The sequence below is a fragment of the Rhipicephalus microplus genome, chromosome 1 (genome assembly GCF_043290135.1).
Source record: "Rhipicephalus microplus isolate Deutch F79 chromosome 1, USDA_Rmic, whole genome shotgun sequence".
In the NCBI taxonomy this organism is placed as follows: domain Eukaryota; kingdom Metazoa; phylum Arthropoda; class Arachnida; order Ixodida; family Ixodidae; genus Rhipicephalus; species Rhipicephalus microplus.
In genome coordinates, this window is record NC_134700.1 from 155,899,481 (window position 1) to 155,918,222 (window position 18,742).

Sequence of the window (18,742 nt, forward strand, 5' to 3'; positions counted from 1 at the left end):
CAGTTGTGTAGGCAAATGTTTCCTCTGAGACTTTTTTTTTCTGTAGCAGTTTCATTAATTCATTTTCATGGCAGTCGCCTCGCAGGCGGAGATAGGTAAATGTGGCCATGCGTGGTTACTTCAGACCAAAACCAGGTAATTTTTTAGCCCACTTCATGCCGGACATTTCTAATTTGCTGAACGGCTACTATCTGGCTAGTTTTAAACTTCTAAAGGCACTCTTTTTGAGGTTTTCCGCTGCTTCAGCCAATGCGCTTGCGTCCTCCAATCCTCAGCCGACTGGTGCTCAATGAAGCCACCTAACGCACTGGTTGGTGCCTGCATATATAGGAAGCAGCCAAGCTGAGAGCGTGTTGTCAAACGCATGGCCCTCTCGATGCTGATGCTACGCGCCGTCTATGCTGATGCTACGTGAAAGCTTCTAATACTGAGGTGCAGAACGTTTTCGTGTAAACCTTCCGAAGGCACAGATCCCCGATGATATGAAGCTGAGGTGTTCATTTTCAACCAGATTTTACTTTTCATTTATTTCGCCCTTAAAGGCCCGAAGGCATTACATAAGGGGGGACAAGTAACAAGATAGGGTACAATGTTCAACAGGATAAGTAAATAAATGAATAAAAGCAAATACGTTTACACAGGAGACAGGAATCAGAAATCACATGAACGAACTAGAACAAGATAAAAAAGAATACACAATGCTTTACATATGTTAAACAATTGCAGAGCAAAACTAAGTACAATTTTAAAACGATTGGCGATGAACACGAAGTAGTTGGGATTATCAGGAGAGAGGCTTGAAAAAATGTTCGTTCAGTTTTGCGGGGAATGTTTCTTTATCGGCGCATGAAGCGGAGTCATCCGGTAAGGCATTCCAGAGGACTATTGCATTAGGAAAAAATGAGGTGATAAATGCTGTCGTCCGGCCATTTATGCGTGCAATGGGCCTGCTGTGACTTCTGCGCGATGAAGTTCTGTGAGCAGATTGGAGCAACTGATGTCTTGAGCGTGCATGATAGTAGAAGCGGTGCACAAGGCATAGACGGGTGATCAAGCGGCGGGATTCAAGAGTTGGAAGGGAAAGAGAGTGTTTCAGCTCGGTAACGCTGGTTTTGTGTGAGTATTGCGAAGATATGAAGCGAGCTGCGCGATTTTGGATGGACTCTAATTTAGTTGTTAGGTAAGCTTGTGAAGGATGCCAGATTGCTGAAGCATATTCAAGTTTAGGTCGTACGAAGGTGATGAAAGCTAGTTTTTTTACGTCGGAGGATGTGCACTTCATGTTGCGTCGAAGGTAGCCGAGTGTACGGGATGCTGTAGAGCAGATGGAATCGATTTGGGTGATCCAGGATAGCGATGAAGTCAAGTGGACGCCAAGATACTTGTAGCATGATACGGAAGCTATGGGCACGGCGTTAATAGAATATATGTTGGCAAGTACGGCACGCTTACGAGTAAATGATAATGATTTGCACTTATCTATGTTTAGGGGCATGAGCCATTTATTGCACCATGAAGCAATTGAGTCGAGGTCGCGTTGTAGCTTATTAGCATTGGCAGGGCTATTGATGACGGTGTAGATGACGCAATCGTCAGCGAAAAGTCGGGTATTAGATTTAATGTTAGCCGGCAAGTCATTATTGTAGATGAGGAACACAAGGGGTAATACACCGGCACCTAGCGGCACGCCGGATGTTACCTTAGCAAATGCTGATTGACAGTTATTAGCTGACGTGAACTGCATGCGTCCCGTTAAAAAGTGCTTAATCCAGCTTAATAAATTCGGAGAAACACCAAGAGAAGTTAGCTTGCGAATCAGGTGATTGTGAGGTACGCGGTTGAAGGCTATTGCAAAATCAAGAAAAATGGCGTCTGTCTGAAGGTTATTATCCATGGAATTAAGTAAGTCGTGCGTAAATTCGGTGAGCTGGGTATCACAGGAAAAAAATGGCAGCATATCCACGGAGTGAATGATGGAGAGTGGGGCGAAGCATTCGTTCATCCATGCGTCCGTCTGTGTGACCGTCCATGCGTCTGTTTGTGCGCCCATCCCTGCGTTCTTTCATGCATCCGCCCCTGCGTCCGTTCATGCGTCCATCCATGCATCTGTTTGTGTGTCCGTTTGTTCATCTATTCAACACTCCAAGTCCCACCATCTCGCATCTTTTTATCATATATTCCCCATATAGAAGCACCGCCATCCAGCGGACATTCCAAGGACTAAACGAGAGGTGGCACACGCACACTTTCTTACGGCCTGCGCTTTGGGTCCACTTCCCACCTTTAACCACCTCGAGTTCATGGTATATTCTAGTTCACTGTATTCATGGCACTGCAACCAAACGCTCGCTAAACCTTTCGAAAACCAAGGAGGTTACGCCCAGCGAGTATAACGTAGCAACCTTTCCCTGTCAGATAGGGCTCAATTTACATGCCAATGGCTGCTAATGAGAAATCAGAGGCAGGAGAATTCGGCTTTTACTTTCTTACGGCTTGCGCTTCGTATCTACTTCTCATTTTTAACCACCTTGAGTTCATTCATGGTATATACAAGTTCATTGTATTCGTGGCACTGCGGCTCAACGCTCGCTAAACCTTTCTAAAGCTAAGGAGGTTACACCTAGCGAGTATAATGTAGCATCCCTTTCTTGTCCGATAGTGCTCAATGTACATGCCAATGGCTGCTAATGGGGATCGCAGCGTGCGCGTTGACTAAAAGCCGAAAGCTCATGTCTCTCATTCCCCATTAGCAGCCATTGGCATGTACATTGAGCACTATTTTTATTGTTAAACAACGCACAGAAGAAATCTCTCACTGGCACCACCTTGGAGGTCAAGTGTTATACCTATTTCGGGTATGTGCCTCTGGTGGTTACATACGAGGGACGCCCAAGCCACGCCATTAGGAGCTTCGCCCCTAAAATGTTTGCGAAAGCCGTGTTGAAGTGGATGGAAGAAATTAATTGATTCAAGGTGGCTCATGAGACTAGATGCTATAATGTGCTCAAATAGTTTAGAACAAATGCACGTTAAAGAAATTGGACGGTAATTAGCTGGGATTGACCGGTTGCCTGACTTAAAGATCGGTATAATCTGGGCTTTTTTCCACTCGTCTGGAACAGTGCCCAGCTCTAAGGATTGCAAAAATATTAGAGAAAGTAATAGGCTAGAATAATGGTCAGTGTTTTTCAAAAGCTTGGTGGTGATACAGTCACAGCCAGCCGATGAAGAAGATTTAAGATTACGAATTAAGTTAGAAATTCCATCAAGATTTATGACTAATGGGGAGAGTTCTCGAGGGGAACTGAAGGGAGAGGGCGAGATGGCAGTGCTATTGGCGGGGTTAAATGTTGATGCAAAGTAGTCATTAAGGACGGATGCGCAATCCTCACTGTTTATCGGTTGACCTCCTGAATCAACAAGTTCGATTTGGTTGCTACTTGATTTTGGGGAAAGCAAACGCCAAAACTTATTAGGATTCGATTTTAGGATAGATAGCAGATCCACTGAGAAGTATTTAGCTTTTGCTTCAGCTACCTCTTTCATGTACTGATCGGTGCACAGGCGATATTTTTCCCAGGCGTCGGTATTGTTGCGTAGTTTCGCTGATCGGTATAGGCGTTTTTTTCTGTTGAGTAAGGATTTTAGGCGTTTAGTGAACCACTGATTGAGTGAGTCGGTTTTGATAAGAATAGTAAGGATAAATGTATTTTTGAGACTTATGAGCTTGTTTTTGAACAGTTCCCAGTCAGCATTGACGGTACAATTTTGGTAGGAATGCCTGAAGGTTTCGTGGAATTGTGTCAGTCCCATATTTATGGCGTCGTAGTTTCCTTTTTTGTAATCTGTGATCGTTTTAGTTTTGGGTGACATTTTTATGAGAGGCAAGGATAAGCAAATGTGCAAAACGCTATGATCACTGATACCATGTAACGCCGTTACACTATTTACATAATCAGGGTTCGTGGTTAGTAAAAGATCTATTGTGCTGTTCCCTCTAGTGGGGCATGAATGACTTGGTGCAAGTTAAAGTCTAGAGTAAGGTGGATGAACTGATCAGCTTCGTTTGTTGGGGAGGCGTTTGGAGTGGAGAGGAGGGGCCAGCTGATTGAAGGGTAGTTAAAGTCGCCGAACAAAAAGATAGAGGCATCAGGAAGTTTTTCTTTGACTTTAGTTGAGGCGCGCTCGAAGAATGAACAGAAAGAATTCGGACTGTCGGGAGGCCTGTGGCAGATACCAAACACAGCCGTAACTGTGCTGTTTCGTACACAGATCCATGTTAGTTCGAGGGTGTCGTCGTGGAATAAAAAAGTGGAACACAAGGTATTGCGGACAGCAATGAGAACACCACCCCCTCTCCTGTGCAGCCGGTCACGACGATATATGCTGAAGTTCAGATTAGATGGGAGTATTTCGTTATCACTAATGTCAGGATGTAGCCACGTTTCTGTTAAGAGTACGATGTCTGCATCAAGGTCTTCAATTAGGCTATGGAGGTGGTCACGTTTGGGGATTACGCTGCGACAATTCGTGAAAGCGATGTTAAAAAGATGGTATGTTAAGGGCCGATATAGCGTGGCAAGGTCGTGGACGCCTTCACATGTTGTCAATCAGTGATAATTCTTGCATTTGTAGATGATTCAGTACGTGAAGGCTCAGAAGAGACATTTTGGGTGCATTCTACAACGGTATCGCTGACACAGTCGTAATAGTAAACACGTTTACCTACAAGAAGTTTATCAAGTTTCAGTTTAAAAGCGCATTTGGCGGGACGTAAGTACTTAAGAAGCTTGGAGCGGGCCAAGTGAGTGGCGGCAGCGAAATCTTCTCTATTCGCATAGTTGGTGTTTTTCAGCTTGGGTCCACAAGATAAAATTCTGTCTTTAGCCTTGAAGCTGGAAAATTTAACAATAACAGGACGTTTTCTGCTGGCCGTAAAGGTGCCGATACGGTGGGCTCTCTCGATGTTGCTTGAAAGCAGCGGCAAGGAGAGCTGCGTCGAACAAAACGCTTTAACTTTATCTTCCGATTGCTGCCATGTTTTCTTGGGGTCGTCATCAAGACCGAAAAAAAGAAGATTATTTCGACACATGCCATTGCTTACGTCGATGTTAGCAGCTCTAAGCGTGGCAATTTCTTGCTTTAGCTGGCCTGTTTCAGCATTAATTAAAGGCGTGGGTGAAAACGGTTGTTTTGTTTCTAGTGCTGTAACGCGTTGGTCAAAAGATGTCAGAAGAATGGATTGTTGATTGCATGCTTCTTTAATCTGGTTTAGTTCAGTGCGCAATGCTGCCTGTTCGTTCTCTGATTGCCTAAAAGTGCTCAAGACATATGGGAGGTCAACAGCAATTGGGGGTCCGGGGTTAAGTTCTATGTCGCCGGAAAGCAGTAATATCAAATCAGAAAGCAAAAGACAGGTGAGCATGTCGCAGCACAAAAGAAAAATGACAACGTGTTGAGTGTTGCCGGGGCACAACACCAACACGAGAAAACGATCGCTAGAACGATACTGTTTCGAACAGTCGAGGTAACTAATTTGAGAGGTTAACAGAGCGTTGAGCATCGTGTGGCATGCGGTGTTGTGCCTCGAGCAGACGGCGTCACTTGCAAGAATATATTGCGTTCTTTCGGGCCATGTGACCGATGACGTTGAAGCTGGTGGTTGTTGCCATGCAAAGCGGGATGCAGCCAAAACTGGATTTCCGGGCGGGTTTGGTGGGTTCAAGGGAAGTTCGAAGCTCCAGGATTGAAGCTCACGGACCAGTCCAGGTACCCGTGGTGGGTTGGGAAACACTGGGGCATTAGCAGAGAGCCAGGACACCATCGCCTGAAAGGTTAACAGAGCGTTGAGCATCGTGTGGCATGCGGTGTTGTGCCGCATGCCACACGATGCTCGTGTGGTGAATGAAGTTATTGACATTCGTTTATTTATATGCGCTTTATCTGTGGGCTGAAAACCTAGCAAGAAAAAGATTGTGGTCCTATTTTCATGGTATTGCTTATTCAAAATCTTCTAGGTGACCAATGTCAATGACTGTACTCATAATATCTCTTTTGGTCTATTTTGTTACAAAATTGACCATAATGATATACTGGCATTGCTACTTTGAGCACCTTTGGCTACAGTTCTGGCTCATTTTCAGGTCTTGGGAACAGCAACTCTCATAAAAGCTAGCTGAAAGGAAGGACATAATATTACAGCGCCAGCAAAGGAAATACGAATCCAATGAGCTGGTGAAGACATATTGACACGTGCGGTTCTTTTGGTTTACGAAGAAAGCCGCTATCACTTCCTGTTAAGCGCAACGCAGGCCGCGTTTATCTTGTATGCCACTCTCGAATGCGTTATGACGCGTGTATAAAAGACTGACACCGCCCACTATGCTACCACTGTGGCGAAGCCGGGCACACCTACCACTACTGCCAGTACCGTGAGATGGGACTGCGTGGCTTCGACGTGAACGCGCCGCGTCCGCGCCCAGGTGAGCGACCTCGCGACATCGCCGACTACATCGCTGGATCGCAGTGGCAACAACGACGACCATCCCGTTCACCTTCGCCTGGCCGCTACGTCTCCCCGGATCGCCGCCAGTACACCGGCCCTAACCGGGGCCGATCCCCAAGCCCCTACCCGGGAAACTAAAGGCAGCAACCGATGGAGGTGCGGTTGCTGCACGACGCAATGCCGAAGATCCTCCTCCGCCGCCGCCGCCGCTGCCGATGACGACGACCACGACGCACGAACTTTCCCGACGTAGTCGCAGTATGCCGCCTGAGCAGAGTCTTTACGACAAAGCCTCGCCGCCGACGCGACATAGCAGCACCGGACCAAGCCGACGCAGCCGTGATCCGACGCCCCGACCTAACCGGAACGCCAGACGACGAACCACCGACCTCGACGTGATCATCGACGGCCACAGTGTCACCGCACTAGTCGATACCGGCGCCGACTACTCTGTCATCAGTGGTCTCTTCGCCGCTAAGCTCAAGAAGGTAAAGACTGCATGGGAAGGACCGGATATCCGAACAGCAGGGGGCCACCTTATAACACCGACTGGAACCTGCACGGCAAGAGTCACGATTCACAGCCAGACGTATTCTGTGAATTTCGTGGTCCTGCAGCAATGCTCGCGAGACGTCATTTGAGGCATGGATTTCCTGGACCAGCAAGGCGCAGTCATCGACCTAAGATCCAGGTCAATCACGCTGTCCACGGATAATGCAACGGCGTCAGACTGCAACGTCGCTCACAATGCCTTGAATGTAACAGAAGAGCAGGTAACCATCCCGCCACTGTCGAGCGTCATCATTTCCGTCGGCACCAAAGCGTCTACCAACTTACAAGGTGTCATCGAAGGCGACCAGCACCTGCTCCTAGACCGTCAGATGTGCGTCGCAAGAGGCATAGCCAAGCTTCATAACGGCGAAGCCAAGGTAATGGTGACGAACTTCAGCAACGAATATAGGCACTTGAATAGGGGCACGACGGTAGCACATCTAAGCGAATTTGTGGAAGCGAGCAATGCCTTCGCCCTCACCGATTCTCAGGGAGCCGCAACGTCGACAGCAGTGTCCGCGCCCGCCTTCGACGTCAATCAAAGCCTTTCCAGGCAGCAACAAAAGGAGCTCAAAGCCTTACTCCACCAATACAAGGACTGCTTCTCGTCGTCATCGAGGCTTCGTCAGACCCCTCTCGCGAAACATCGCATCATAACCGAAGAATATGCCCGTCCGCTCCGTCAGAGCCCCTACCGAGTTTCTACACGGGAACGCGAGGCCATCAAGCATCAAGTCGACGAAATGCTGCGTGACGACATCATTCAGCCGTCTACGAGTCCGTGGGCATCACCCGTGGTGTTGGTGAAGAAGGACGGAACCCTACATTTTTGCGTCGATTATCGTCGCCTGAACAAGATCACGAAGAAAGACGTGTATCCCCTCCCACGGATAGACGATGCTCTGGACAGACTCTACAACGCCATTTTTCGTCGATGGACCTCAAAACCGGCTACTGGCAAATCGAAGTAGACGAGAGAGACCGAGAGAAGACTGCCTTCATAACACCAGACGGCCTATTCGAGTTTAAGGTCATGCCCTTTGGTCTTTGCTCGGCCCCTGCGACGTTCTAACGGGTTATGGACACAGTACTCGCAGGCTTGAAGTGGCAGACTTGCCTCGTCTACTTGGACGACGTAGTCGTACTTTCTTCCAACTTCGACGAGCACCTCCGGCACCTTGAAGCTGTTGTTCGGGTAATCAAAGCCTCGGGACTTACCCTGAAGCCAGAAAAGTGCCGCTTCGCCTACGAGGAACTATTGTTCCTTGGCCACGTTATCAGCAAGTCGGGAGTGCTCCCTGATCCACAGAAAACAGCTGCGATCGCCGACTTTCCTGCACCCACCGACAAGAAAGCAGTACGCCGATTTCTTGGCCTCTGCGCTTATTACACGCGCTTCGTGAAAAACTTTTCGCGGATCGCCGAGCCACTGACGTACCTCACGAAGGCCGACGTCGACTTCAAATGAGAAACGCCGCAAGTCGAGGCATTTCAAGAATTAAAGCGACGCCTGCAAACGCCGCCAATACTGGCGCACTTCGACGAAGAAGCTGACACCGAAATTCACACGAACGCAAGCAGCACAGGGCTCGGCGCCGTGCTCGTGCAGAGGACCGACGGACTTGAAAGGGTCATCAGTTACGCTAGCCGGTCACTTTCGAAGGCAGAAGCCAATTATTCCACGACAGAAAAGGAATGCCTTGCCATCATCTGGGCTACATCAAAGTTCCACCCCTACCTGTACGGCAGGCCTTTCAAAGTCGTGAGTGACCACCACGCCTTGTGTTGGCTAGCTAACTTGAAGGATCCATCAGGGCGCCTCGCACGGTAGAGTCTCAGACTACAAGAATTTGACATCACCATCGTCTACAAGAGCGGACGAAAGCACTCCGACGCCGACTGCTTGTCTCGCGCCCCTGTCGATCCGCCGCCCCAGGATGACCAGGACGACGACTCTTTCCTGGGACCCATAAGTACCGACGACTTCGCGGAACGCCAACGAGCTGACCCAGAGCTCAAGATCCTCATGGACTACCTGCAAGGCAAGACCGCCGACGTGCCGAAAGTATTCCGCCGAGGACTGGCTTCGTTTTTCCTGCGAAACAACGTCCTCCTGAAGAACTTCTCGCCGCTCCGCGCCGACCACCTCCTCGTGGTGCCTTCAGCGTTACGTCCAGAGGTTCTGGAAGCATTACACGACGACCCGACAGCCGGACATCTTGGTGTTTCCCGCACACTGTCACGAATACAAGAGAAGTACTATTGGCCTCGCCTCACTGCCGACGTCGCCCACTACGTAAAGACATGCAGAGACTGTCAGCGACGCAAGACGCCGACAACTAGGCCAGCCGGACTTCTGCAACCCATCGAACCACCTCGACGGCCATTCCAACAAATCGGCATGGACTTACTGGGGCCGTTCCCGACGTGAACTTCTGGCAACAAATGGATTGTCGTAGCGACTGACTACCTCACCCGCTATGCCGAAACAAGGGCCTTGCCCAAGGGCACTGCCGCCGAGGTCGCCAAGTTCTTCATTGAGAACATCGTCCTCCGCCACGGAGCCCCCGAGGTCCTCATCACCGACAGAGGTACGGCCTTTACGGCTGACCTAACGCAGGCGATCTTGAGGTACAGTCAGACAAGCCACCGCCGAACCACCGCGTACCACCCACAGACGAATGGCCTCACCGAGCGTCTAAATAAGACAATCGCTGACATGCTGGCCATGTACGTGGACGTCGAACACAAGACGTGGGACGCCATACTCCCGTATGTAACCTTCGCGTACAACACGGCCGTGCAGGAAACGACGCAGTTTGCTCCATACAAGCTCGTCTACGGACGGAGCCCAACAACGACTCTTGACGCCATGCTACCGGTCGGCACCGACGAAGAAGACCTCGACGTCGCCAGCTACCTGGATCACGCTGAAGAAGCTCGACAGCTAGCCCGCCTGCGTATCAAGAGCTAACAGACGGTCGACAGGCGCCACTACAACCTTCGACGACGCCACACCGAATACCAACCCGGTGACCTTGTCTGGGTCTGGACGCCGATACGACGACGGGGATTGTCTGAGAAGCTCCTGCGACGCTACTTTGGACCCTACAAGGTAGTCCGACGTCGTGGTGAACTGGACTATGAGGTCGTGCCCGATGGCTTAACGTCATCCCAACGACGCCGTGCACGACCCGAAGTCGTACACGTGGTGCGACTTAAACCTTATTACGCGCGCTGATTAGCTGTGACGCATTGTTAATGTAATTTATTGCATGTACTCTCTCTTATGTTCTGTCTTTAGCATCGGGACGATGCTTTTTCAGAGGGGGGTAGTGACACGTGCGGTTCTTTTGGTTTACGAAGAAAGCCGCTATCACTTTCTGTTAAGCGCAACGCAGGCCGCGTTTATCTTGTATGCCACTCTGGAACGCGTTATGACGCGTGTATAAAAGACTGACACGTGCGGTTCTTTTGGTTTACGATGAAAGCCGCTATCACTTTCTGTTAAGCGCAACGCAGGCCGCGTTTATCTTGTATGCCACTCTGGAACGCGTTACGACGCGTGTATAAAAGCGTCACCCCCGGAAAATCTTCTTCCGGGGGTGACGATAAAAGCCGGCGCAGTGCGCCACTGGGGGGTCTTTTTTTTTTTCTTTTTCCGTCGGCCGACGACTGTTCACGCCGCTGTTGCTGTGAGTTGTGTTTCGCCTTGTTTTGCTGGGCACAAGTTCGCCCAATAAACAGTTCGCCTGACACCGCCCTGACTCCTGCGTGCTTCCTCTCAAGTGCGGCGTGTGTCACGATCTCGTGACAATATATAGTGAAACTTTATTTTTTGCAGGTTGATGTAACACGTACACCAAGCCTGTAGTCAGGGACGTTTTTCAGATAACAAGTGGGTGCTTGAAAACATCAACTAATTTAAAGAACTCCTTGTGTGATTCCTTATTGACCTCCCCCCCCCTTTTGTAAAAAGAGTTTGCAAGGGGGAAAGCAAACACATGCACTCAAGTGAAGGGTTGCAAGCGACAGTATGTATGTCAATAAATCCACTGCCATAAACAAAACTTATATATATATATATATATATATTTATATATATATATATATATATATATATATATATATGATACGCCAGTTATGTCATAGAGTAGTCGAAGACTGACTGCCGTGATTACAAACTGCATCCCTGTGCTTCATGTGGACAACATCTGCGAATATCATCGCCTAGAGATACTAGCTGTAGCGGCTCACTTCAGCGCAAAGGTGCTGCGAACAATTGCTAGCCCTGTGGTACGCTATCACAGAACCCGATGGCGGTGACGCCGCGATAGCTCTTTGTAAGAAGTTTACTGACGGAGACCTGTGCTCGTGCGAGTAACCTCCCTGCAGTTTTCTATGTACATGTGTATTCTTGCGTTTTGCAGGAACAAAGCTATGTTTCAAGTCATTGCATGTCCGATCGGCTTCGTATTTGATGCCGTGGATTTGCGCTCCAGCATGTTCACAACAATCTGAGTGATAGCCCACAAACATCAATTGGTCTACTTGGTCATTCATGACAAGCGTCTTCCCCGCAGGAAAACCAAACAAAATTGCAATCTAGAAAACCCTAAAGGCCGAGAATTGAATGATGTTCCTACGATAACATATGCTGCCAACTTGGGCCATTGAAAGAAGAAGCCACAAAGCAGATATCTGTAGAGCGTGCCTTTACATTCTAGAATATTGTGTCCGGTGAGGCAGCATGGAAGTTAATGCTTTCAAAATAATTTTTTTCACTGGTAGAGGCTTCGTAGGTATTGGTAATGCGTGTAATGAGGCCAGTCAGTTAGGAAAAATTTTTATTCTAATGCATTTAAAGAAACACCTTAAGTACTCATCTATAGACTGCTTTGACGTCCATACACAGCGCCGTCTAAGGAAAGTGTGTGGAGCTAACATCCTATGCAATGCAATGCGTTGAACTGTATTTATGGCTTTGAATTGTGTCCTGCGAATCACTTATGGGCTCAGCGACAGAGCAAAAGTAATGCTGCTTCGATCGTATGCCCTCTATTAGGGGTGAAGGCTACTGCTAGAAAAGTGGGCATCACCTTTAGGCGTGACGCTTCGTGAGATATCACGTGATCATAGCGGCTGCGACAGGTGCTACGGGAGTGCTGAAGCGACCTAAAAAGGAAATGTTTTAGTGCCGTTTGACCTGCTGGTTTTAGTTATGTGTGAAGATTTTCTAGCTTTGGGTGGGTGCTTAAAAATACTTGGAACCACAAGTACAATTGATCACTGTCATTAAAGAGTGGTAGGCCACTGATCGGTGCCGCAGTGCTGAATGTTTTCAAGGGATCCCGCTGTCAGCATTCCTACGTGCCGGTATTGTAAAAAAGCTGCTTGAAGATCAGAGACATAGTGAAACTCACAACCGACAAGCAGCCATGAACTTCAATTCGTGGGTGTGGCCTGGGCTTTCGAGAGAACGATTTCTATGCGGCGCGCAGTTGAGCGCGCTGTCGCTGAAAGTGCTCACTCAGGGGCTCGCTCATGCACGCTACCCGGCTTACGATAGCTTTGTCACACAGCAAGGTCATGTGAACCTAAAAATGAGGTTGACTCACTTCCAAAACTAGTTGGTCCGCGCTAGACCTCATTCGTTTGCCCGAAAGTCATGTGTATTCCTAGACCGTAAACCTGTCGTGCCCTTTGTGTCGTAGACACCATTTCGCCACCAATATTGCTGAAGTACTCACCAAGATATGTTGTGCGTTGCATTTCAGTGCAAGTAATTTGCGTTGTGGTCTTTGCGTTGCCTTTTTACCCCGCGTTTCAAATCTAAGCTAGTTGCTGCAACAACTTCTGCTTTACAGCTTTTCCTATCACACGCGTGTCCTTGTATGCTTAAAACGTTTGGAGTAGTCACGCGAACGTCATAGCGTGTGATATTTGTGGTTCTTACTGCGGCACGTTACCACATGTTCCAGCTTCCAGTTTGCTTTTTGCTTCCAGCAGTGGCGAAGTGCAGGTCATCAAGCTTTGGCCGATGAACTTGGTGATGCTAGCGACTAGCAAGTTCACTGAAATGGAAAGGAAGCGTATAGAAAGCACGTTAAGAAAGAAAATGGCATATCCTTATATCAGATTTAGCCCAAAGCATTGGCCTCGAGATCTTTGAGTGGCGCCCTTTAGAATGTGACGTAAATTTCAGGATTCCACTTTTCAACGCGCTGCAGCCGCCACAACTCCGGCCTGTACGCAGATCATCTGCTTCAGACTAAAACTTAATCGAACTAACAGCCTTGCGGAGGTCAACGAACGCTTTCAACGACCGTTTTAGAGTGCAATTACAATCTTGTTTTAGTTGCGGCCCCATTGAGAGTGCCAGGAAATCCCCCGGATGGCCGATGAGTGCGCCGAAGCCACCGACCGCATTGCGGGTAAGAAAGTGAAACTAATGGTGAAACTTCATATGTAGGCGTTCTCGCTTGTCACACCATACTTTCCACCATATGATGCTTATCTGTTAAGGAATGTTTTTACGTTTCAGTAATCGTGCCTTTCTCCAGCAACTACAAGCATAGATAAAGCTCGTGAAACATCGCCGTGTCACATCGAGGGCAAGGCGGTCTACGACGCAGGCTACGGTGTTGAATGCGCGGTCGAGGCTGTCAACGGAAACCACATCACCATTGCGACTCTCTTCCTGCAAATAAGTGGACTTGCAAACCCGGCACACGACGTCTCCGTCGTGATCGACTGCGATGAAGTGGCCAATGCTCGCTGTTCGTACAAATGAGGATGAGTCAATGTCTACGCGTGTAAATCAACAAGTGTGAAGCTGGCTGAGGCAATCTCTTCTTGTAACCTATCAAGCAAGTTATGTGTTCACTGCTCGTCTGAAGTTGCTGTCGAGCTCATGTTACATTTTGCGTTGTGTTAATGTTTCTAAATTAGAAACCTAGTTACAACTCCGAACTAGTTCAAATATTTATTTTTGCCGCCAAGCATAACCTAGTATATAAATATTTAAGTGGAGTGCAAGAAATTTCACAGAATCCTGTTATTGAAAAGAGACCACACATGTTTTACGGCTTCAAAATTTAATTTCCATTACAACATAAGACTGCTGGTTGGTGTGGCGCATAATAACTTTATATTTTAGGCATGAGCCTTGGAAGGCCGATAAAACTGCAGTAATATGCAGTTACCATAATGGATACATGCCTTTTAAAATTTAACATTGCACAGTACTTGCCGTGGAGACAAGCACCCGCACGCAGTGCTATAAAACAAAGCGCCGTGCTTTGAAAATCAGTTAAAAGCTGACACCCACGGTTGTTCGAACAGCGTCAGTTGCCATCATACATAAAATAACCAACTGGACTGCTTCTATGTCGAGCTTTACCACACATGGTGGTTTCTGTACGGCACCAGGCCTCAAAGCGAAAGCGCGCGAATCACCGAATTAACAATATACAAGCGCCTTTCGCCGCGCCGGCATCAGTCGCACGCCAGCCCAATAGTTTATGTATGAGATTAAGAAAAAAAAATCTGCGTGAAAATACTCTCTGAGAGTAATTGTAAACAAACGGTGACTACGACACCGCTTAATGAATATTGATTGGGAGAAGCCCCAATATTTGAAAGAATAAGAACTAAATTTCCTGACCGCACACAGTATATAGAGACTTAATGTTTTAACGAACTTCTGGTTAAAACTTAAGGGAAAGAGTTTGCCATATTACAGAGCATCCCTGCCTGAGAACGGTGTTGATTGCGTCTATGCCACAACTCTTGCTTGTGTAGTCAATTCATGTGCTGCGACAATGTGATCTTCAATTGAGACTTTGTTCCAGTATGCCCCGTTTAGTTATGCAGATTGCCCAATGTAGGAGCAAACGTCACGTAGTTCCGTCTCAGCGATTGCATAGCTTCCACGCAAGAAGCTCGTTCTGGGATACTTCGTCGTGGTGACTGCGTGTAATGTGGGGTCGCTGCACGTGTTCTGTAACTACGTAGCGTCTGTAAACATTTATCTGGTTGCGAGTATATTTTCAGAAATATTCAAGAGGGCTGTTACGAGGTGTTTTCAATGAGCGATTCGAATCAAACTTATAAGAATGGCACCACTTTTTGTCCCTAACTACGCAAGACAACAGCTTTTACGCACTGAAAGATAAATAAACGTTTATTCTCGAAACACTGTTCAGAGCAGTGAAAAAAAGGATATATGTTAATTTTTTTTGTTGAATGAATACTTGCCTCGTAAGTGATTCTCTTTCAGGAGACACGAGAACTATCTGTTGGCTGAGAGTCATCATGTGTGTTGTAAAAGTCTGGTCTGACTCCAATTAGAGTGGAAGCACTAAAATATTACATGACTACCATGAAACAAGTCGTGCGACTCTTGTAACCAACTTTCTTAAACTAGTTAAATAAAGTGTCAATTGACTACAGCGCCTCTAACGGGATGATCCTGACGTTCACGTCACCACACCTGGATATCTACGCTGTCACCGAAAGACATGTGCGTGCCCTTGTAGAAATTTATGCCTCGAATTTCGCACAATCAGATACTTGGAGAAGTCTTTAGCTTTGCTTTCAAGAATGTCACGGGATAGCGTAATCGGGCACCAGGCACTTCGCCCTCTCAAGTGCTAGCCTGGCTTCCGTTCTCGATGCACGTATAAACTGTGCCGTATGGAAATGAAGGACCATGTGCGAAACTCCGACCGCTTCTAACTTTGCGATAGAGAGAGAGAGAGAGAGAGAGAGAGAACTTTATTTTTCTAACGGGAATGCCCACTACAAGTAATGTTTTTAAGTGCGCACTGCACCACAACTCTTTCTGAGAACCAGTGAAGGACCCACGACGCATCCCTAAAGCAACACGCAAACCATCGCCATTGCTCACTCTGTTGATGTTTTTGTAGCTGATCAATGTTGAATACGTCTCAGCGCCTCGTAATTAGCTGGTTCTCAAAGCCCCATTTGTTCCAATTCACAGGTTGTGACACACTCTGCAATTCTGCGCTTCTGCCACTAAATATTGCATGCGTTAAGGAGCCACCTTCCACTACATGACATTCGTATGGTATCTTTTAAATATGAAGCATTTGATTGCGTACTACAAGCTTTTTTGGCATCTATCTATCTATCTATCTATCTATCTATCTATCTATCTATCTATCTATCTATCTATCTATCTATCTATCTATCTATCTATCTATCTATCTATCTATCTATCTATCTATCTATCTATCTATCTATCTATCTATCTATCTATCTATCTGTTAATGCCCCGCCGCGGTGGTCTAGTGGCTAAGGTACTCGGCTGCTGACCAGCAGGTCGCGGGTTCGAATCCCGGCTGCGGCGGCTGCATTTCCGATGGAGGCGGAAATGTTGTAGGCCCGTGTGCTCAGATTTGGGTGCACGTTAAAGAATCCCTGGTGGTCAAAATTTCCGGAGCCCTCCACTACGGCGTCTCTCACAATCATAAGGTGGTTTTGGGACGTTAAACCCCACATATAAATCAATCAATCTATCTATCAATCTATCTTTCAACCTATAAACGCCTTACGTCCCGCTCTTTATACTGAAAGTGGTATGGAATAACAGGAATGTGTGAAGAACACAATCGGCTGACCATATAAAAATCATGTCTAATGAGTCCCGAATAGTATGCTTTACACTATACACAGCCGTGGTGCTTTTAAAGCTGTTTCCTTAACTCGGTACACCCAAAAATTGCTATTATGACATACCTCTGCATAAGGACCGGTGCTGATATAAAATCATGGCATGCATGTAAGGTGCAACATGATACAAAATGCTACAAACGCTACAATATATAAAAAATAGTTTTTACGATTTAGCGTGTTCCCCAAGCTTGAGTTCAGTTAGCCCAAATTCCCAAAGGAGGAGCATTTTACTTCATAAAAAAGATAATTCGCTTCATTAGGAGTTGGATTTGTAATGCAACAACTTTGTCATCCTCGATCTTTTCCTGTATTTTTCAGTTGCTTCCTCTTTTTCAGTATTTATACGTCGATTATGTTGTGTTTTGGTAATGTCCACCCTTAATGTCATCATCTTAGCCCTCGAAAAAGAAGGCCATGAAGGCTGCTCTTTGGCCTGAATGTGTGCTCAGTATACTAAAGGCGTTTGTAAGTTATATGTAGTTTTGCTTTGTTACGACAAGCGATGATGACTGCATAGGACGGCCCAGCCACTGCACAGTTAAAAAAACGGAGAAAAAAAAACTGACACTGGACCCACATCACTTCAGTGTTTCAGAACGTAAAATGCAAAATAAGATCTTTTCAACAGAAATAGTGGTGCAGCTTTGTGCCGTTTTACTCCTTGTCGTGCAGAGAATGTTGCACGAACAGGCTTTGATATGACCAGGAAAAGGCTGATTTCTGCGCTTACCGCGGTTAGCATCCAGCTGCGAAGAATAACGACGAACGTAAAGCCATGGCGATATACATACAACTCGTCACAGCTGCCGCATATGAATAACGAGAAAGCAGATGCCCGTGATAGTGCGATGTCACATTTATACTTATTGATCCTTGCTTTCACCACTTCCATCACCACAAATACGCCGGCAGAAGTCTTTACATATGCAGTCGCAATACTAATACCACCTGCCGTGGCGCTACATTACCTCATTGCCCTGTTTTCTTGGCGCGTTCGACATGTTCTTGCGTAAGAACATCACAGCACGGAAGTTCCGTATGCATCTTGTCTTGCTTCATTATACGCCACTTGTGTGCTCATTCACACTGAGATGCGTTTGGCTAAAATATCAGAAATGAATTATTGCTACCAGCTGACCGTACTACCACAGGATGCACTAGAAAGTTCGAATCTATGCATTCTAACTCGTACATAACTCCCTAGTTGAATTATTTGTGGAGACACACAAGGAGGTCACGACATTTCGTAAGTGGAATCCTGTTTTGTACTTTCGCTGCGCTGCTGCAGAGTTTCAGATTCCTCAATTATGAGTTATCTGTTCACATCTTTCCTGCGTAGTAAACCAGCCCAAAACTCGAGGGATGTTGGTTTCTTTAACCTCATTGCCGCACCCGGTCTACTGGACTTCCTTAGAAGTTTAGAAGTTTGTCGGAGGCATATTCTGTATTTTGTAGTCTTATGGATAAGAGCTCTGTAAACAAAGATTTCCCCACATTTTGTTAGACCAAATGCCTAACTTACCAGTGCTTAATACATGTGAGCTGCTAAATACGTCCAAGAGGAAGCAGTTTGAGAATTCCCATTGCTGTAGCGTGGATTCTATAAATTGTGTTTTTCAAAATATTTTTTGTACTGGCACCATGATGCACTGTTCTTACTGTTATACACTTCACGCCGAACTAGCCTATACGCATTAATACAGTGGCTCTATCATGACTTTTCGATGCTTTCCTCCTCCACTGCGTGAGACGTTCCAGTGATACGCTTGGAAGGTGCGTTCCTGCATGTCAACGTTCATTTGTTCCTGCTTGAATCATCCCCGACATAGGGCCTCGTTCCTGTCACCCCCGAAGAAATCCATTCGTTTAGCGTCTGCACCGATCGACTTGCACTTGTATATACATATCAAACCTTGTAATGATCGAAGCAACGCTACAGCATGTCTAGACTGATGGACGCACCGCCTCAGGCAAATGGCAGAAGCA